This window comes from Hyla sarda, chromosome 3 (assembly GCF_029499605.1).
Source record: "Hyla sarda isolate aHylSar1 chromosome 3, aHylSar1.hap1, whole genome shotgun sequence".
In the NCBI taxonomy this organism is placed as follows: Eukaryota; Metazoa; Chordata; class Amphibia; order Anura; family Hylidae; genus Hyla; species Hyla sarda.
In genome coordinates this window covers 393,577,661-393,600,313 of record NC_079191.1, presented here as the reverse complement: position 1 = coordinate 393,600,313, position 22,653 = coordinate 393,577,661, and the positions used below count along the sequence as shown (strand labels likewise).

The window sequence follows — 22,653 nt, the reverse complement described above, 5'->3', positions numbered from 1 at the left end:
CTTGTTTTTTGTTGTATCTTATAATAATTTCTCTTTATTTATAAAGCGCACAGAGATTCTGCAGAAATTCTGCACACATTGGCCCTCATTTACTATTCTAAACCCGACTTCTGTTGTCAGGTTTTTTGGGCGCATCTTTGTCTGCGCCATGTCGCAGACATCGTGCGCCAGTCTGCGACACAATGCGACATTTTTTCCCGACGGACCCGATGTGGATTCTCCCAAACCCGAAAAAGGGGCGTAACCCGACATTTCTGAGCTTTCCCACGTATTTATAAAGGTTTCCAACCCGAATTTGTTGAATTGTTGTGGATTTTTTCCCGACAACTCAGAGGAGTTGGAAACCAAAACCTACAAAACCCACATGCGACAAACAGGATGCGACATAATAATAAATACCAGGGGAAAAAAGCAGTCGGGTAAGAAAGCAAGATAGACTTACAACCCGATTTTCTAAGTAAATGAGGGCCATTCTGTACATTTACATTGTGTTCTTTCTTTGATATTAAATGTATTATTGATGTACAAGATTTATGCAGGATATCCACCTATGGTAACCATTTTTTCCTATAGTACTATGCTATGCATAGATTGTGAAAATAAAAATATGGAGTTGTCGTGACATTGTTTTAAATTTTTTGAGACACTAAGGCCATATTTACACACGATAAAAAGGCAGTATTTTATTTACTACCATTTCTTCAGCTGAATGTGTCTATTTTTTTCCTGTAAACGGCTGAAGAAATGCAGCCATTTTATGTATGGAATGTGAACATGGCCTTATAGTTACTTTTGAGAAAAGCTTTCTTAGGGTACATTCCCACACGGCGTATTTGCTGCGTATTTGCTGCTGCGTATTTTATTTTCTCTGTTGAAGTCAATGGGTAGGAAAATACGCAGCACCAAATACGCAGCAAATACGCAGCAAAATACGCCGTGTGGGAACGTACCCTCAGGTTCCATAAAGTAGCATCCTACTAAATAATTAACCAACTATCCAAAGAATAGGTGATCAATGTGTGATCACTGGGGATTGGTACCGCCGAGACCCTCTGTGATCTCGAGAGCTGCTGTCCTTGAGTGCATGTGGGAATGGAGAGGCAGTGCGCTTGCATGACCGCTGCTCCATGGAACTGATCGGAAATTTGCAACGGTTTCATAGCAGTGAAAGGCTGACTTATTCGAAAAGGGAACTAAGGAACCATAAAAAAGAAGCCAGGACCCCATCAATAACACATTTATCACCTACCCTCTGGATAGGTAATAAATGATTTTACCAAGAAAACCCACTTAGGGTGTATTCACACTGACAGTATCCTACACATATTTGATGCGCAGGATTTGAAGCTGCAGATTTGATGCTGTGTTTAGTCAATAAGTTTACATTGAAATCTGCAGCATAAAATTTGCAGCATCAAAAATGGACAGGATACTGTCGTGAGTGAATAGACCCTTAAAGAGATAGGTCAGGATCGAGCTACACAGAGTTTGTAGTCTGTAACCATGGAGACATAGTATTGCAGGAGCGCACACAATGGTACATAAGGCTGAAGAGAAAAAAAACACATACATGCAGATTAACCTATTATCCTGCAGTGTTCATGCAAAGGAAGGCAAAAAACCCTTATGAGGTAAAAGCCAATCTCCAAATCAGAATAAATGCCTGAATTAACAGGGATAAATCTAGTGGCATAATGCTGGTTCATCACATACAGTCCTCCTGGTTCATACAGTCCTCCTCATGGGGTAAACAACCTGTGTGAGTAAGATCCTCCAACATAACTGGTCATTGATTCTGCTCTATAGAGATATGTACCGTATTTTTCGCCCTATAGGACGCACAGGCATATAAGACGCACCCAATTTTAAAGGTGCAAAATGTAGAAAAAAAAGATTCTGAACCCAACAGTTATCTTCAACCTGCGGACCTCCAGATGTTGCAAAACTACAACTCCCAGCATGCCCGGACAGCCTTTGGCTGTCCGTGCATGCTGGGAGTTGTAGTTTTGCAACATCTGGAGGTCCGTAGGTTGAAGACCACTGGATAGGAGGTAGTACTCACGTGTCCCCGCCGCTCCGGACCCGTCATCGCTGCCCTGGATGTCGCCCTCCATCGCTGTCGCTGCGTCCACGTGGTGTCACCGACGCTCCGGTCGTCTTTCCCCCCAGGATCCGTCGCCGTCATCACGCTGCCGTCATCACGTCGCTCCTATTAGATGACGGAACAGCGTGCGCGACGACATCGAAGGACATCGGCACAGAGCAGACACCGAGGAGGCAGGTAAGGTTCCTCCCGGTGTCCTGTAAGCTGTTCGGGACACCGCGATTTCAGCGCGGCGGTCCCAAACAGCCCGACTGAACAGCCGGGTTAGTGTCACTTTCCCTTCAGACGCGGCGGTCAGCTTTGATCGCCGCGTCTGAAGGGTTAATGCAGGACATCACCGCGATTGGTGATGTCCTTTATTAGCCGCGGGTCCCGGCCGTTGATGGCCACAGGGACCGCCACGATAGGTGTGTGTGTATTCGCCGTATAAGACGCACCGACTTTTCCCCCCCAAAGAAGAAAAAGTGCGTCTTATACGGCGAAAATACAGCAGGTGTTGGATACACTACATTTAATATTTTCTTTAGCCTGTTTTCTTTATTTCTTTTACTGTTAAAAAATGAAATTTCAGACGTTTGCTCTTTCTAAAAGTGTCAATATTTTTATTTTGGAGGAAATTACATTTTTCGTATACCCTATGGAAACAATTATTGACTGCGAATTCTAATACCAAGCAATAAACAGCCAACAGTGAAATGAGTCAGTTCTGTAACATCAAGAACATTGACTACCTGGGTATGTAAAAGAGGCCTGTGCCAGTGTATGGAGAGGAGGACTGGCACTGATAGCTTCTGTTTATACTCACTCTTTACAGCTGCTATTTAGCAGCTTCTTGTTCTCATTCTCAGGCATGTTTTCGCAGTTCATCCTTTTCAGCACTGTTCCAAATTTTGACTCTGACTACCAATGATTTCATTATTAGATGGCTGCTGTTTGCACCGAGCAAGCTGACATCAATTGAAAAAGTAATTACTGTATTTCTTGCATGTAAATGTTCACGTCTAGTTGTATTATGTAGTAGAACACGAACTGAGGGATTGTAAGTAACATAAAAAACACATTATTAATATCATAAAAGCCAAATCAAACACTAATTCTGTTAAGTGCTTTATCATTAGTGAGCAAAGCTTCAAGAGGTACTCCACTGCACCAGCATTTGGAACATTTTGTTCCGAATACTTGGTGCACTCTGTGGGGATCGTGACGTCGCGGCCACGCCCCTCGATGAATTCCGCTCTAAATAATTCCGGACAGAATGTATGCATGAGTTCTAAGTAGAGATGAGCGAGCCGAGTCAGGCGAACCCGATCTTGCTGAGAACTTTGGGGCGACAGCAGCTCGTCACGCTTTCGAACTTTGCCAGGCTTGGCTCACGCCACCTGGGTTTAACACACACACATATGAATATATATATATATATATATATATATATATATATATATATATATATTCATTTAAAAGTGTTGAGAGTAAATGTGAAGATAAATATGAGTTTTATATGAGTTAAATATGATTAACCCCTTCAGATAGTTTTGGCCTTCATGACCCAGTCCATTTTTTCAAATCTGACATGTGTCTCTTTAAGTGGTAATAACTTTGGACTGCTTCTACCTGGCAAAGTGATTCAGAGATAGATTTTTCGAGACATGTTGTACTTTATATTAGTGGTAAATTTTTAATTTTTTGTTTATACATAAAGCGATTTTTGTGAAAAAACTCAAAAATATTGTGAAAATTGTTCATTTCTCTATGTTTGAAACTCTCTACTTGTAAAAGAAATAGCCATGCCAAATAAATGTAGTTATCAATTCACATCCACAACATGTCCACTTTATGTTGGCATCATTTGTTAAACACTCTTTTGCTTTTTTACAACATTAAAAGGCTTATATTCTGAGCATTTTTTCAAATTTTCTACAAAAGTTCAAATCACATTTTTTTTTTTTTGGGGGGGGGAACAATTAAATTTTGAATATATGTGTGTGTATATATATATATATATATATATATATATATATATATATATATCTACATATAGATATATATATTTTTTTTTTACTTCTGTACAATAGCACCCCCTAGTGTCTAGTGCACAAAAGATGCAGTAACAGGTTTAGGACACTAGGGGGGAGCTGTTATACAACTAAACAGCTCCTTTACAACAAAATAAAATGACTGCACTTGCTTCACCTGGAAATTATGCATGCAGGTGGGCACAACGTCGGCAGCTCGGTACGGGTAAGGGACACCAGGGGAAGGGGGACAGGTGAGGGACACTGGGACACACACTGCGCTGCTCAGGATTTTTATGTGCAAAACACTGCCATCAGCTAGTCAGGAGCGATCGCTGTGAGGGGGGGGGACTGAACCCCCCTAGGTCCCGAGGCAAGATGGCTGGCTATTAGTGATAGCTACCATCTTACCGGGCATGGCGGGATGCCGCGAGTAGTGGGCAGTATTTGCATGATGTACATGTATGTCATGGGTCGGAAAGGGGTTAAAGTTTATAATAAAAGTCCAAAAATATATTACCAGAATTATTTTACAAAGCTGTTTCTGTCTTTGCATGTCATCTGTACTTTACACCAAATAGCATTAAGTATAACAAGGATAAAGCACACAAGTATAATGACAGTATACTAATGACATTGCTTACAATAAATGTTTTTATTCAATATGACCCATTGTAAATCTTCTCATCTGTATTATATTTAGCTCAGAAGATTCATGTAAGGTGATTCCCTCCACCTTCTGCGGAAGGCATTAGAGATAATGAAGACTTGGTAGACCTGGTACAAGACATATTTTTGCATTTCAATGTCATCTTTTACTGCTTTTTCCTTTATTGATGTCATGGAGCCCAATCTTTGTTTAGTAGTTGTAGTAGCTTGAAGGTCTCTCCTCTAAATGCTTTCAGTTCAGGTTAGTCACACTCCAACCAAGCGGTTTTCATTTACAGCTAGTTGTTTTTATCTCTCTGTAATGCGGCAACACACGCTCTAATAAAAGAAAAGATGGGCTCATTTGGTGCCAATATTAGCGACATGATAAGAGCGGTAAAATAATAATACATTTATATTTCTGACTCAAATACCTGGCAGAATTGTTTGCTAAAATCTCTTTTAGGCTGCATTCACATCACATTTAGGCACTACGGCTTCCAGGTCCAGCTGGGAAATTTCAAAACTGGGCGCTCCAATATCCCAGCCGGACCAGGGCCAATTCTCATTCACTTATATAACGCTCCACGGAGTGTAACCCCTCTGTGTCACTTACCGAGTTCTTTTTAGCCAGATCCTGATGGTGGAACGGCCTCAGTTGTGACAGCTGGCTTTAGCAGATCAGGAACTTGGATGTAGAGATTATCGCAGAAGATTCTGGCTGACACCAGATGGCACTGGTGAGCACCAGGTCTGGGAACCTGGAACAGCAAGATGCAGCAGAGCTGTAAGTATTCAGGTGTTGGAGAAGTAGCAGCTCCCACAGCAATAGAATGGTCAAACAGTCTGAATTAATCCAGGAGTGGCAAAACAGAGGAAGTAACTGAGTCATAGGTCAGGAACAGGTCGAGGTCAATAATCAGGATACAGCAGGTCAGGTGGCAGGTGCCTTAGCTCAAGGAATATACACAAGCAGATCAGGCAAAGGCAGGAGCAGGTGTGTGATTGGAGGAAGGTGTGATCCTAGGCATGCACAGATCTTCAGAGCAACTGACCCAGTGCGACCTCTGCTGGAAGTAAAGCGAATAGGAGCAGATGCAGAAATCCCAGATCTTAGTCTGCAGTCGTGCGTGCTGCATTTTCCAAAAGACGGTGGATCGGGGTACACGTCGGCGGACGCCAACCGCCGGTGTTACAACTTAAATGAGACACCCGGAGACAGATAGTTACTTTTGTTGGCTCATTTTTGCCCCGTAGCATACCACGGTTTTAAGTCCGGTCACAAAAATAAGCCGACTGGAGTCACTATCTGACTATGGTCGGCTCATTCAAATGAATGAGATTTGGCACCAGATGGGAGACGGGAGTGCCCGGTTTTGAAATTTCCCAGCTAGACCCGTCTGCCGTAGTGCCTAAACGTGATGTGAATTCAGCCTTACAGACATATTCACAGCAGCGCTACAGAACAAGGAAACTGCAAACAGTTCCCCAAGTCTCTGCTTTCTTTGATGGCTTATTGACAATATAAGAGGTTTCCTACCTAATAATTTTTTAAATGTTTGCCAATGAACATCTGAATAATTCATATGTTCATTGCAAACTTCAGACAGGTCTGTACATGTGCTTTGTCGAGCAGGGGGACCTTGCGGGCTCTGCAGGATTTCAGTCCTTCATGGCGTAGTATGTTACCAACTCTTTTCTTGGTGATTATGACACCAGCTGATTTAGGATCATTGACAAGATCTTCCCGTGTAGTTCTGGGCTGATTCCTCACCGCTTTCATGATCATTGAAAGTCCATGAGATGGGATCTTGCATGCTGCATGGAGCCCCTGAGATTGACACTTATTTTATGTTTCTTCTATTTGTTAATATTTGCCCCAACAGTTCTAAACTTCTCACCAAACTGCTTGGAGATAGTCTTGTTACCTATCCCAGCCTTGTGTAGGTCTTTGGACTGCTCTTTGGTCTTGGCCTTGATGGAGAGTTTAGAATCTGACTGATTCTGTGGACAGGTGTCTTTTGTAGAGGTAACATGCTGAGAGTATGAGCACTGCCGAGTGCTCCTAATCTCTATTCCTTACCTGTATAAAAACATGGAAACCAGAAATCTGTCTAATTGATAGGGAATCAAATACTTATTCATCCTCACCAGGGGATCAAATAATTTTTTCCTTCAGTGTTTTTCATAATACAGTCATGGCCATAAATGTTGGCACCCCTGAAAGTTTACTAGAAAATTAAGTATTTCTAACAGAAAAGGATTGCAGTAACACATGTTTTGCTAAACACGTTTATTCCCTTCATGTGTATTTGAATTAAACCAAAAAGGGAGGAAAAAAAGCAAATTGGACATAATGTCACACCAAACTCCAAAAATGGGCTGGGCAACGTTATTGGCACCCTTTCAAAAGTGTGGAAAAATAAGATTGTTTCAAGCATGTGATGCTCCTTTAACCCCTTAAGGACCCAGCCATTTTACACCTTAGGACCCGGCCATTTTTTGAACATCTGACCACTGTCACTTTAAACATTAATAACTCTGGAATGCTTTTACTTATCAATCTGATTCCGAGATTGTTTTTTCGTGACATATTCTACTTTAACATAGTGGTAAAATTTTGTGGTAACTTGCATCCTTTCTTGGTGAAAAATCCCAAAATTTGATGAAAAATTTGAAAATTTAGCATTTTTCTAACTTTGAAGCTCTCTGCTTGTAAGGAAAATGGATATTCCAAATATTTATTTTATTTTATTCACATATACAATATGTCTACTTTATGTTTGCATCATAAAATTGACGTGTTTTTACTTTTGGAAGACACCAGAGGGCTTCAAAGTTCAGCAGCAATTTTCCAATTTTTCACAAAATTTTCAAACTCACTATTTTTCAGGGACCAGTTCAGGTTTGAAGTGGATTTGAAGGGTCTTCATATTAGAAATACCCCACAAATGACCCCATTATAAAAACCGCACCCCCCAAAGTATTCAAAATGACATTCAGTCAGCGTTTTAACCCTTTAGGTGTTTCACAGGAATAGCAGCAAAGTGAAGGATAAAATTCACAATCTTCATTTTTTACACTTGCATTTTCTTGTAGAACCAATTTTAGAATTTTTACAAGGGGTAAAAGGAGAAAATGTATACTTATATTTGTAGCCCAATTTCTCTCGAGTAAGCAGATACCTCATATGTCTATGTAAAGTGTTCGGCGGGCGCAGTAGAGGGCTCAGAAGCGAAGGAGCGACAAGGGGATTTTGGAGAGTACGTTTTTCAGAAATGGTTTTTGGGGGGCATGTTGCATTTAGGAAGCCCCTATGGTGCCAGAACAGCAAAAAAAAAAAACACATGGCATACCATTTTGGAAACTAGACCCCATGAGGAACGTAACAAGGAATTAAGTGAGCCTTAATACCCCACAGGTGTTTCACGACTTTTGCATATGTAAAAAAAAAAAAAAAAAATTTCACTAAAATGTGTGTTTCCCCCCAAATTTCACATTTTTGCAAGGGTTAATAGCAGAAAATACCCCCCAAAATTTGTAACCCCATCTCTTCTGAGTATGGAGGTACCCCATAAGTTGGCATGAAGTGCACTACGGGCGAACTACAATGCTCAGAAGAGAAGGAGTCATATTTGGCTTTTTGAGAGCAAATTTTGCTCGGGGGCATGTCGCATTTAGGAAGCCCCTATGGTGCCAGGACAGCAAAAAAATACCCACATGCCATACCATTTTGGAAACTAGACCCCTTGAGGAACGTAACAAGGGGTACAGTGAGCATTTACCCCCCACTGGTGTCTGTCAGATCTTTGGAACAGTGGGCTGTACAAAATATTTTATTTGCACAGCCCATTGTTCCAAAGATCCGTCAGACACCTGTGGGGTGTAAATTCTCACTGCACCCCTCATTACATTCCGTGAGGGGTGTAGTTTCCGAAATGGGTCACATGTGTTTTTTTTTCTTTTTTGCATTTGTCAAAACCGCTGTAACAATCAGCCACCCCTGTGCAAATCACCTCAAATGTACATGGCGCACTCTCCCTTCTGGGCCTTGTTGTGCGCCCCCAGAGCACTTTACGCCCACATATGGGGTATCTCTGTAGTCGGGAGAAATTGCATTACAAATTTTGGGGGGCTTTTTTCCCCTTTACCTCTTGTCAAAATGAAAAGTATGGGGCAACACCAGCATGTTAGTGTAAAAATTTTTTTTTTTTTACACCAACATGCTGGTGTAGACCCCAACTTCCCCTTTTCATAAGGGGTGAAAGGAGAAAAAGCCCCCAAAATTTGTTAGGCAATTTCTGCCGAGTACGGAGATACCCCATATGTGACCCTAAACTGTTGCCTTGAAATACGACAGGGCTCCGAAGTGAGAGCGCCATGTGCATTTGAGGCCTGAATTAGGGATTTGCATTGGGGTGGACATAGGGGTATTCTACGCCAGTGATTCCCAAACAGGGTGCCTCCAGCTGTTGCAAAACTCCCAGCATGCCTGGACAATAAACGGCTGTCCGGCAATACTGGGAGTTGTTGTTTTGCAACAGCTGGAGGCTCCATTTTGGAAACAGTGGCGTACCAGACATTTTCATTTTTATTGGGGAGGGGGGCTGTGTAGGGGTATGTGTATATGTAGTGTTTTTTACTTTTTATTTTATTTTGTGTTAGCGTAGTGTAGTGTTTTTAGGGTACAGTCACACGGGCGGGGGATTACAGCGAGTTTCCCGCTACGAGTTTGAGCTGCCGCGCAAAATTTGCTGCATCGCAAACTTGCAGCCTGATACTCACTGTAAGCCCCCTGCCCATGTGAATGTACCCTGTACATTCACAAGGGGGGGACCTCCAGCTGGTGCAAAACTACAACTCCCAGCATGCACAGTCTATCAGTGCATGCTGGCAGTTATAGTTTTGCAACAGCTGGAGGCACACGGGTTGGGAAACACTGAGTTAGGAAACAGACAATGTTTCCCAACCAGTGTGCCTCCAGTTGTTGCAAAACCACAACTCCCAGCATGCCCAGGCAGCCGAAGGGCATATTGGGAGTAGTGGTTACGTAAGAGCTGGAGGAGAACAATTTGGGGACCACTGTGTAGTGGGGTCCAAGCTGCAGCCCTCCAGATGTTGCAAAACTACAACTCCCAGTATGCCAAAACTGTCCAGGCATGCTGGGAGTTGTAGTTCTGCAACATCTGAAGGGCCAGATGTTACAGAACTACAACTCCCAGCATGCCTGGACAGTAAGGGCATGCTGAGGATGTGTAGTTTTGCAACATCTGGAAGGGCACAGTGGTCTCCAAACTGTGGACCTCCAGATGTTGCAAAACTGCAACTCCCAGCATGCCCAGACGCCAAGGGCTGTCTGGGCATGCTGGGAGTTGTAGTTTACAGGGTCCCATTACAGCAATGCATGTCGCTTTACGGCGACGTGCATTGCTGTAAAGGGCCCGACCGCGGCTGAAGATCTACTCACCTGTCGCCGCCGCCGCCGTCTTCATCGCCGGGATCCGGGTCTTCAGGGACGAGGTAAGTACCGGGGCTGGTCCCCAGCACTCCCCCGTCCTCCGCCGCGTCCTCCGGTCTTCCTCCCGTCCTCTCCGGACTTCAAGGGGCCGGGCAGGACGGGAGGAAGTAACCGCCCCCCCTCCTGCGATTGGTCGGTTAACTAACCGACAGATCGCAGGGTATAGGAGGAGGTGGCAGGCTTGCCACCTCGCTCCTATACGTTAGCATGGTCCTGGCTGTCTGTGACAGCCGGGATCATGCGAAATTACCGGGCGGTCGGGTCCCAGAGACCCGATCAGCCCGGTATCGCCGCAGATCGCAAGGGCGATTTCCCTTGCGATTTGCGGCGATCGCCGACATGGGGGGCCTACATGGCCCCCCTCGGCGTTTGCCCTGGATGCCTGCTGAAGCATTTCAGCAGGCATCCGCTTCCGATCTCTGCCCGGGGCGCGGCAGAGACCGGAGAAACACCAGGACGTACTAGTACGTCCTGGGTCCTTAAAGCCCAGGGTGCCAGGACGTTCTAGTACGTCCTGGGTCCTTAAGGGGTTAACCACTTAAAGGGGTATTCCTGGCCAAAACTTTTTTTTATATATCAACTGGCTTCGGAAAGTTAAACAGATTTGTAAATTACTTCTATTAAAAAATCTTAATCCTTCCAATAGTTATTAGCTTCTGAAGTTGAGTTGTTGTTTTCTGTCTAACTGCTCTCTGATGACTCACGTCCCGGGAGCTGTGCAGTTCCTATGGGAATATTCTCCCATCATGCACAACTCCCGGGACGTGACATTATCATTGAGCAGTTAGACAGAAAACTTCAGAAGCTAATAACTATTGGAAGGATTAAGATTTTTTAATAGAAGTAATTTACAAATCTGTTTAACTTTCCGGAGCCAGTTGATGTATATAAAAAAAGGTTTTGCCTGGAATACCCCTTTAAGGACTCAGCATTTTTCCCTTTTTGCATTTTCCTTTTTTCCTCATCACCTTCTAAAAATCATAACGCTTTCAATTTTGCACCTAAAAATACATATGATGGCTTATTTTTTTCGCCACCAATTTTACTTTGCAGTGTCATAAGTCCTTTTACCAAAAAATCCACAGTGAAACGGAAAAAAAATTCATTGTGCGACAAAATTTAAGAAAAATTACTATTTTGTTTTGGGGGCTTCCGTTTCTACGCAGTGCATTTTTCGGTAAAAATGGCACCTTATCTTTATTCTGTAGGTCCATACTGTTAAAATGATACCCTACTTATTAAGGCTTGATTTTGTCGTACTTCTGAAAAAAATCATAAATACATGCAGGAAAATGTATATGTTAAAAATTCTCATCTTCTGACCCCTATAACTTTTTTATTTTTCTGCGTAGAGGCCGGTATGGGGCTCATTTTTTCACCGTGATCTGAAGTTTTTATTGGTATCATTTTTGTATTGATTGGACTTTTTGATCGCTTTTTATAAATTTTTTCATGACATAAAAAGTGACCAAAAATACGCTATTTTGGACATAAAAAGTGACCAAAAATACGCTATTTTGGACTTTGGAATTTTTTTGCGTGTACGCCATTGACCGTGAGGTTTTATTAACGATATGTTTTTATAATTCGGACATTTCCGCAAGCTGCAATACCACATATGTGTCTTTTTATTTTTATTTACACAGTTTTTTATGGGAAAAGGGGGGTGATTTAAACTTTTATTAGGGAAGGGGTTAAATTACCTTTATTAACTTTTTTTTTCCACTTTTTTTATGCAATGTTATAGCTCCCATAGGGGGCTATAACACTGCACACACTGATCTTTTTCACTGTTCACTGCAAAGCCATAGCTTTTCATTGATCAGTGTTATAGGCGGTTGATTGCTCAAGCCTGTATCTCAGCCGATCGGCCGCTACGGAAACAGGTGAGGGGACCTCTGCTTGCGTGCTAGCTGATCGGGACATCGCGTTTTTATCGCGATGGTCCTGATCACCCCGACTGAGCTGCCGGGAAGCTTTTACTTTCATTTTAAACGCGGCAATCAACTTTGATCGCCACGTCTAAAGGGTTAAAAGCGCACGGCACAACGATTGGTGCCGCACGCTATTAGCCCAGGGTCCGTGCTATCATTAGCCGCCAGGACCGACCCAGTATGACGCTGGGTCACGGTGGGACCCCACGTTATATACTGGGACGACGCCCTGCATCCTTAAGAGGTTAAACTCACCTGGGGCAAGTAACTAATGTGGGCAATATATAAATCAAACCTGAAAGCAGGTAAAAAGGAGAGAAGTTCACTTAGTCTTTGCTTTGTGTGTCTGTGGCCACACTAAGCATGGACAACAGAAAGAGAAGAGAACTGTCTGAGGACTTGAGAACCAAAATTGTGGGAAAATATCAACAATCTCAAGGTTACAAGTCCATCTCCAGAGATCTAGATTTGCCTTCGTCCACAGTGTGCAACATTATCAACCCATGGCACTGTAGCTAATCTCCCTGGGCGTGGACGGAATAGAAAAATTGATGAAAGGTGTCAACGTAGGATAGTCCAGATGGTGGATAAGCAGCCCCAAACAAGTTCCAAAGATATTCAAGCTGTCCTGCAGGCTCAGGGAGCATCAGTGTCAGCGTGAACTATCCGTCGACATTTAAATGAAATGAAATGCTATGGCAGGAGACCCAGGAGGATCCCACTGCTGACACAGAGACATAAAAATGCAGACTGCATTTTGCCAAAATGAACTTGAGTAAGCCAAAATCCTTCTGGGAAAACGTTTTGTGGACAGATGAGACCAAGATAGAGCTTTTTGGTAAAGCACATCATTCTACTGTTTACCAAAAACGGAATGAGGCCTACAAAGAAAAGAACACAGTACCTACAGTGAAATATGGTGGAGGGTCAATTATGTTTTGGGGTTGTTTTGCTGCCTCTGGCACTGGGTGCCTTGAATGTGTGCAAGGCATCATAAAATCGGAGGATTACCAACGGATTTTGGGTCACACTGTACAGCCCAGTGTCAGAAAGCTGGGTTTGCATCAGAGATCTTGGGTTTTCCAGCAGGACAATGACCCCAAACATACGTCAAAACACACCCAGAAATGAATGGCAACAAAGCGCTGGAGAGTTCTGAAGTGGCAGCAATAAGTCCAGATCTAAATCCCATTGAACACCTGTGGAAAGATCTTAAAATTGCTGTTGGGAAAAGGCACCTACCAATAATAGAGACCTGGAGCAGTTTACAAAGGGAGTGTGGTCCAACATTCTGGCTGAGAGGTGTAAGAAGCTTATTGAATGTTATAGGAAGCGACTGATTTCAGTTATTTTTTTCCAAAGGGTGTGCAACCAAATATTAAGTTAAGGGTGCCAATAATTTTATCCAACCCATTTCATTTTTGGAGTTTGGTGTGACATTATGTCTAATTTTCTTTTTTTCCTCCCTTTTTCAGTTTAGTTCCAATTAGGGATGAGCGAATCGAATCTGACAAATCCGAATTTGTTACGAATTTCGTGAAAAATTTGATTTGTAATGAATGTGAATATCGCCACGATTGGAGCTAGCGAATCGCTTCATTAAACTCCATTAAAGGGGTACTCCGGTGAAAAACTTTTTTTTTTAAATCAACTGGTGCCAGAAAGTTAAACAGATTTGTAAATTACTTCTATTAAAAAATCTTAATCCTTCCTGTGCTTACTAGCCGCTGAATACTACAGCGGAAATTATTTTCTTTTTGAAAATTTTAGGAACTGGACAGTTCCTAAAATGAACAGAAATGTCAGCAGAGAGCACTGTGCTCGTGATGTCAGCAGACAGCTCTGTGTTTCAAACGGAAAATAATTTCCACTGTAGTATTCAGCAGCTAATAAGTACAGGAAGGATTAAGATTTTTTAATAGAAGTAATTTACAAATCTGTTTAACTTTCTGGCACCAGTTTATTTAAAAAAAATTTTTTTTTCACCGGAGTACCCCTTTAAGTGCAGTCCAGGCTCCAGGGGCCAGGTATCTAAAATGGTGGATCCACATGTGAGGACATAGGGTAAGCAATCCTGGGATGGGTCGGTGGGTGACCCCGAATCACATGCAGCATGCAGCCTATCAGCAGCCAGCCACCCCTGTGATGTCACAGCCCTATATAATCTGCAGCCATCTTGCAGCCACTCACATCAGTGTTCTATTGCAGTGAGAAAGGGACAGAGAGCAGTGTGTTGCACAGAAAAGCTTTTTTACAGCAGCGATTCACCTCAAACCCAAATCCAGCCGAGAAGCACAGATAGTGAAGGAAGAGAGATTGAGAGAGAAAGTGCAATTGTGGGTGTCACATGAGAAGAATTATAGACGGCACTCACAAGGATCGTAGCTTCATATATCCTTTATTGTGCAGACATAGGTGCGGTGTCAGGCAGGTATAAGAGCAGGAATGCTGAGGATCTCAGTGTGATGGCAACCATTACTCTGAGATCCTCAGCGTTCCTGCTCATATACCGGCCTGACACCGCACCTATGTCTGCACAGTAAAGGATATATGAAGCTACGATCCTGGTGAGTGCCATCTATAATTCTTCTCATATGGCATATTGGTAGATTCTTCATTGTCAGCAAGGCTGAGCACCTATGCAGGATCAAATTTTCCTTCATACACACCTATGATTTCTCATTGTTCCCTGATTGAAAGCCTTTGTACTATATTGCAATTGTGGGTGTATTACAGCAGCAATTTACCTCAAGCCCAACTCCAGCCTAGAAGCACTGACAGGGAAGGGAGTGAGATTGAGAGAGAAAGTGCAATTTTGGGTGTAGTACACAGCGACTGTGTGCTGCAGCACTGGTGTGTACAACAACTAAAAAGCTAATAGTAGCCAGCCATTTAGGGTGAGCAGAGCACTAAAACCATATTGTCCTCTATTAAGTGTAACCTGTGCGTACATCTAAGTGGTGTACCATTTTGTTCCTGTTAAAGTCTTAATGGCCTAGATAAAGTGAGAGGCCAGCCAAAAGTACACACCTGCTGTGTTGTAGACAAATGCTGTTTTAAATGTACTGGAGCGCATTGTACTCCCGTCATAAGTGCATACCACCTACGAACATCTAAGTGGTGTACCATTTTGTTCCTGTTAAAGTCTTAAGGGCCTAGATACTGTGAAAGGCCAGCCAAAAGTACACACCTGATGCTGTTGTAGGCAAATACTGTTTTAAGCATAGTGGAGCGTATTGTATTCCCCTCTTATACGCACTAAGTATGTCAGCCAGCAGCTGAGCCAGCAAGGTGGTAGCATGGTTGGCAGTCAGCATGGTGGCAGAGGTGGAAATTCTGGAGCCAAACGGGCCTGCAAGCCACCTGCTTCGCTGCAGCCTACCTTCCCGGGAGGTAGTGGAACAGGGGTTCCTGGAGTCGGCGGCAGTAGCAGTCAATCAGTGCGGACTGTTGGTGGGAAAATCAGCTACTCGGCTGTGTGGCAGTTTTCATCAAGCATTCGGAGGAGGTTAACATGGCCACATGCAAGATGTGTCGGTAGAAGGGGAAGCGTAGCCAGGGTCCCAGTGTTGGCACCACGGCCCTGCGTGAACATATGCAGCGTCACAATAAAGTGGCCTGGGAGACCCATGGCTCCGATGTGGTGGTCCAGCCTGCTGAATCACCCAGTGGCACACAGCTCACTGTTTCAGCCAGCCAAGGCCAAGGCTCCACCACCTCAGCCGAAGGGAGCTGTGTGTCATACCCATCTTCTGTCGCTCCAGATGCTCCTGCTCCTCCTACTTCTCCTACTTCAGTCATTTCGCCAGCAATCTATCAGTGAAGCCATGTCCAAGAGACAACAGTATGCGCCCACTCATCCAACGGCACGGAGGCTGAATGTGCTCTTGTCCAAGTTGCTGGTTCTGCAGTCCCTCCCTTTTCAAATGGTGAACTCTGCACCTTTCAGAGAACTGATGGCTTGTGCCAAGCCGAGGTGGAGAGTTTCAAGCTGTCATTTCTTTGCTAAGAAGGCAGTACCAGCCCTGCACAATTTTGTGGAACAGAAGGTGGGCCAGTCCTTGAGCCTGTCCGTTTGTTCCAAAGTGCACAGCAGTGCCGACGTGTGGAGCTGTAACTACAGTAAGGGACAATACATGTCCTTTACGGCCCACTGGGTTAATATGGTTCCTGCACAGCCACAACAGCAACTTGGACAGGTCACGCCGCTTCTGCCTCCACACTCTAAGACCGTTGGTCCTGTGACAGTGTGTGACTCATCCTCCACTGTGTACTCAGTCTCCACTGCCCAGACAAGTCTCAGTGGCCCTTCAGCATACCATGTGTCACGCTGTTCTTCACATGGTTTGTCTTGGTGAACGGAGTCACACAGGGGAGGAACTGCTAAAAGTAATTCATCAAGAAATCGAATCATGGCTTACTACACGAAAACTGGAAATGGGAACCATGGTGACCGACAACAAGAAGAACATCTTGCCTGCGCTGCATGGCACACGTGTTCAATCTGGTTGTCAAGTGGTTCCTGAAGTGTTCCCCTCATCTGCAAGACATCCTAACAATGGGAAGGAAACTTTGCATGCATTTTAGCCACTCATAGACCACAAAGCATGCCCTCCTTGAGCTGCAGCATCAGAACAGTATCCCCCAACATAGTCTGATTTGCCACGTTTCCACACGTTGGAATTCCACCCACCATATGTTGGACCGACTATACGAACAGAGAAAAACCATCACTGATTTCTTCATGATCCAAGTGGATAGAGGTGACAAATTTTTTTTGGGGGGGGGACAAAGAAAGTTTTGGGGGGGCATTTTCTCCTATTACCCCTTGTAAAAATGAAAAATTTGGGAAATAAACATAATTTTTGTGAAAATATTTTTGTGGGTTTTTCTTTTTGCTGTTCTGGCACCATAGGGGCTTCCTAAATGCGACATGCCCCCCAAAAACCATTTCAGCAAAATTTGTTTTCCAAAAGCCAAATGTGACTCCTCTTCTGAGCATTGTAGTTTGCCCGCAGAGCATTTTACGTCCTAACATGGGGTATTTCCATATTCAGAAGAGATGGGGTTACAAATTTTGGGGGGCATTTTCTCCCATTACCCTTTGTAAAAATGGTAAATTTGGGGGGAAAAATGCACTTTAGTGAAAAAAAATATTTTTCATTTACATATCCGACTTTAACAAAAAGTCATCAAACACCTGTGGGGTGTTAAGGCTCACTGGACTCCTTGTTACGTGCCTTGAGGGGTGTAGTTTCCAAAATAGTATGCCATGTGTTTTTTATTTTTTATTTTTATTTTTTTTGCAGTTCTGGCACAATAAGGCACTTATCAGGGAGGGACTGGCGTCCAATTGTCGATCCACTGTTTGGATGGGCAAGTAGGCAGGGAGTTTAGGGCTTACTCAACCTGTCCCCCGTTCGGTCCCTGACAGAATCACCAGGCTAGACTGGGCTGACTTTAAATAGACACACCCTAGGAGCAATTGGCTAGCAAGCAAAAGGCTATTAACTATTCCCTGACCAGGGAACATAAAACTGTTTACACACAACCAAACCAATAGCTGTGTGTGAACGTAGACATGACACATATATTTTATCCTAAGAATATTATTGAAAGTTAAGTTTTGATTAATGCATATCCTCAATACTAACTTGTGCATATCAAAACTTTTATAGAAGAGAACGTTTTCTTCTGCTTACCTGCCTCAGCTACTATTTTGATCCTGCCACCCGCCTGATGACACACATCTCATGCCAAGTTTTAATTTTTCACCCACCTTTGTCACCGGGTACTGGTATTACCACCCACCGCCCCACTCTGTCATCCAGTCACTTTCAGGACTCCTGATGCTGCTGATGCCACCTCCAGGCCGTCTCCTCCTGCCACCATATGTTCTCCTCATGCTGCTGCCAGCTCCAGGCTGTGTCATACTGGCACCATATGTTCTCCTCATACTGATGCCACCTCCAGGCTGTTTCATACTGCCACCATATATTCTCCTCATGCTGATGCCACCTCCAGGTTGTCACATTCTGCAACTATGTGGTCTCCTCCTGCTGCCGCAAACTCCAGGCCGTGTCATTCAGCCACTATATGGTCTCCTCATGCTTCCGCCAACTCCAGGCCGTGTCATTCAGCCACTATATGGTCTCCTCATGCTGCCCCCAACTCCAGGCTGTGTCATTTAGCCACTATATAGTCTGATCTTGCTGCCTCCACCTGCACGATGTGTCATTCAGGCACCATATGGTCTCCTCATGCTGCCGCCAACTGCAGGCTGTGTCATTTAGCTACTATATGGTCTCCTTATTCTGCAGCAACCTCCAGGTTGTGTCATCCAGCCACTATATGATCTGCTCTTGCTGCCTCCACCTCCCTTCTGTGTCATTCAGCCACTACTATATGGTCTCCTCCTGCTGCCGCAAACTCCGGGCGGCGTCATCCAGGCACTATATGGTCTCCTCATGCTGCGGCTGCCGCCACCTCCACGCTGTCTCATTCAGCCACTATATGGTCTCCTCATACTGATGCCATCTCCAGGCTCTGTCATTGTTCCGCTCTGCGACAGTGATTCTAATAGTGACGCCTCTAATCTGCATGTCATACTGAATAACAGTATTATTTCACTAACCCAGAACACACCCTATGTGTGTTACAGCCAGGCAAAGTGTTCTACACCCCTATTGAGGCTCTCTGTAGGCCAGAAATAGATGTTTTTAATACAGATTCACCGCAAATAAATTCAGACTGAACCAAATATTTTCAGAAAATTCGGCGAATCGGCCAAATCGAATTTTTCAAAAATTTGATGATCTCTAGTTCTAATACACACAAAGGTAATAAACATGTTTATAGCAAAACATGTGTTACTACACTCCTTTTCTGTGATAAATACTTTTTTATTTTTTTTTTGAAAAATTTCATGGGTGCCAACATTTATGACCATGACTGTATATTGTATTTTTGTATACATTATTTATTGTTTTCTGGTTCAGTACTTTTTCCTTAACTTTAAGATTATAAAATGGCATATCTATTTATGAAAAAAAAAACTTTACAGTGGGTTTCCTTACTATTTTACAGGACAGTATTTCAAGGCTAGTTGGTTATGGAACCAGTCAATACTCCGCTAACAGATAGAGAACATGCAAGATAACTGAGCTCCTTCTATTAAATTCAGTCTGCTGTGCTGCATTCTGTGTTGTTTGCTACTACACCAGACCACTGTACATCACCAGGTATGAAAGCTACATTTACCAGAATGTGAATCTGTGCAGTTATGGAACAGGCAAGCAATGTTAAGAGCTATTAGCACAGATGTCAAAAGAATATTAAATGGTCATTAACCTTTCAACACGCTTTGCGTGAATCAATAGTACAAGTAAATATAAGAAACAATGTAACATATCTTATGAGAGAAAATGGTCTCTTTCCCGAATTTTAACCCCCTCCCCCCTTTCTTCTTTTAACAGATCAGGTCACTTAGAGATCAGATTACAATCTGCTCTTAAAAGTCTATGGCGTGGGAAGGAAGTGTTTTCTGCAGAGTGAGGGGTAAGGTGGTCACTATGACTGGTGTTTAATACACTAGTCTAACGTAAACACTTTTTTTTTACATCACAGTAAATATGAGCACATCTTTGGATGCCCAGTGTGCATCTCTAAAATCTACACCAGAATAAAAAGGAAAGGAAAGTGGACGACTTTAATTAGATAAGACATCACCTGTGAGTCACCTGATGTATTTTTAATCACTTATAGGGCATATGCAGACCTTATATTTACTACTGAATTGTCACTGTATAGGGGTAATACCTCCTCCTTGTCTACTGGTATTTTTGGTTATAACTGTCTCTGTATACTGGATGTTGTCAGTAACAGCAAGATGGCAATATGTATGGTGTAATATATCCTCCTTGTGTGGTGGCCCAGTACAGTAGTGGCCCTTCTGTACACTGTTGGTCCTATCAGGTCCCAGTCCCCAGGCCTCCACACTCCTCAGGACTCTCATGATTCCTTCTGTGATGTAAAGAGTTAATGTATTATATTCATGATAATGTGCCTTTAAGTGTTGTTACTAAGTCTGTGTAACTGGAAGGTGCCAGTGACCAGGTGACTTATAGGTGACCTATGGTAGTCCTCCAAATTGCTCCCTTATATAGCAGGGAGGAGCTAGCCTAGAGAGGAGTTCTATGCATGCTGAGGAGCAGTTCAGTCAACACCTGAGAGTGTCTGGTGTCCTGAGGGAGAGTGAACGCCCTTCAGGTGAAAGTCAAAGTCTGGTAAGCCTGAATTCAGGGGAGAAGTCTAGTCAGCATTGTCATGTCTGTCAAGGCTAAAGTCAGGGTGGGACTGCAAAATTGGGTCCAAGTCCACTACAAGTCCCAGCGAGCCCGCAAGTCTCCTAAAGTCACTGGTCATCTCCTTGGGCCTAATTGAGCTGTAAAGACTTTTAACATCTGTCTGCCTCAGTAAAGCTGCCGTTGTTCTGTAACCTTGCATTGGAGTGATTATTTGCCCCGCGCCTGGTCCAGGAACCAGCGGCCATACCTCGGGTAGTGTAGAGGATAACCATGCCCTGGCATCACAAATACCAAGGGTTAATAACATCTGTCCTAAGGGTAATAACATCTGCCCTTCATCACACCCCGCACCACACTTTCATTATGGTTATTTTGGTAATATTGGTCTCAATATACATGATTTAGTCAGTAACAGTATGATGATAATGTATAATGTGATGTTTCCTCCTTGTACACTGGTATTGGTAATATTGGTGTCGGTATACTGGATTTGGTCATTAACAGTATGATGGCAATATATATGGTGATAATAGTCCCTCCTTATAACAGTATGAAAGTGATATGTATGGTGATAATATTTCTCCTTGTATACTGGCATTATTGATAATAATGGTCTGAGTATACATAATTTGGTCGGTAATCGTCAGTAACAGTTCAAAGGCAGCTAGTGGTAGAGATGAAGGGGAAAGCTGTTACAAATGTGTTCTTCATTCTAATTTTTTCTTTTTGCTTTTTTTAACCAAGTATATGGATTTTTCTATTGATAGTTTTATATTTTTAAAATTTTAAGGTGTGATTTAAAATGCACACTTGTCTCCACCTGGTTTTGTGGCTCCTGAAAGTCATCCAGAGTCAGAGTTCTAGCTAAAAGACAGATATCTTAAGTATTTTTTAAGAATGGATATAGATACATCAAGGTATCATTAAAAATGTTTTCTGTGGCATATACATTGATTGCTATCCTTGGTTCTTCATTCTTATAAGTTATGTAAACTACCAAGCATTTTGATGATCAGGGGAAATGGGACTCTTGTTCTGTTAACATGTTGGGTCCCAAGACTTATTGTAATGTCCATTTTCTGTATTTTGTATTTTCTGCTTTGGGTCATGTTCAGACATTGTTTTTGTCTGAACAATTTCTGTGTTTATTCTCCCTGGTTTGGGAAGAGTTAATGCTTCTAGCCTATGGCTTCTTGGGTGGCGTTATTTAGACCCTAGCTCTGCTCCAACTCTTGGCTGGTGATTAGACCTGTATTCTGGCCATGTTGGCATCATGTTAACTATGTCTCTGTGCACATATCCTGAGTTTTAACCATGGTTATCTGTCCTATTTAATAAATAGATTTTAGCCTGCTTTGTCTTAGTACATTTGTCAGGTTTTGGTATTTGTGTATGTTCATTCTGCATTTTGCTTTGTGTTTCCTTAGTCTCTATTCACACTGTGCATTATGACTTTGTTATCCTGCAACTCTGAGGATAGAATCCTGTTCTGAGCCTTGTGCTATTCTGTCTAGCTAGGAGTGAGTGAGTCTTTTTGTTTTCTCCTAGGCCAGTATCCTGATTACTCGTTGGAGAGTGTCCGCTGGCCAGGAGCGTATTTGGCTTTGGTATTGATGTCCCTCCATTCTTGGAGTTGGGTGTCTAGTGTGTTCCTTGTTCTGAGTCCAGTGAGAACAGAGCTCTTGATTTCCTGACCCTTTTAGTGTTCTGGTATTCGGTTTACCTGTTCATCACCTGCATCTCCTGGTTTTGTCTGCTGTATATTTATCCCCATATATAGTCTTGTTCATATTATCATATCTGCCATTAATCTTGATTTTGGTTTCTTAACTGTATATTAGTGAGCTATATACTGCCTTGCTTGTATTTATATATGTGTTTGTTGATTTTGTTATGTTCCTGACTTGTTTCCTGACATGTACAGTTCTGTTTGTTTTGTTCACTTTGACGCCAGTGCACTTTAGCGCTAGGAAGGGACAGGCTCCAAGTTGTTGATATGTCATCTAGGGTGTATGGGCAAGTAGACAGGGAGAGTGGTTTATAGGGACAGCTATAGGTCTCACTTCTCCCTAGCCCCCGTTCATGGCACTTCTAAGGCATTGTCACATCAGGTAGGGATCAGTGCAGATTT

At 43.0% G+C, this 22,653-nt stretch overlaps 1 long non-coding RNA gene across 1 annotated transcript; it reads left to right on the top strand.

The window, feature by feature from the left end:
- The first annotated feature begins 1,504 nt into the window (after positions 1-1,504).
- LOC130360847 (uncharacterized) lies at positions 1,505-19,898 on the top strand. Its single transcript, XR_008890829.1, has 3 exons — positions 1,505-1,631; positions 19,303-19,457; positions 19,692-19,898. It is a non-coding gene; the product is annotated as an uncharacterized LOC130360847 (long non-coding RNA).
- Positions 19,899-22,653: the final 2,755 nt, after the last annotated feature.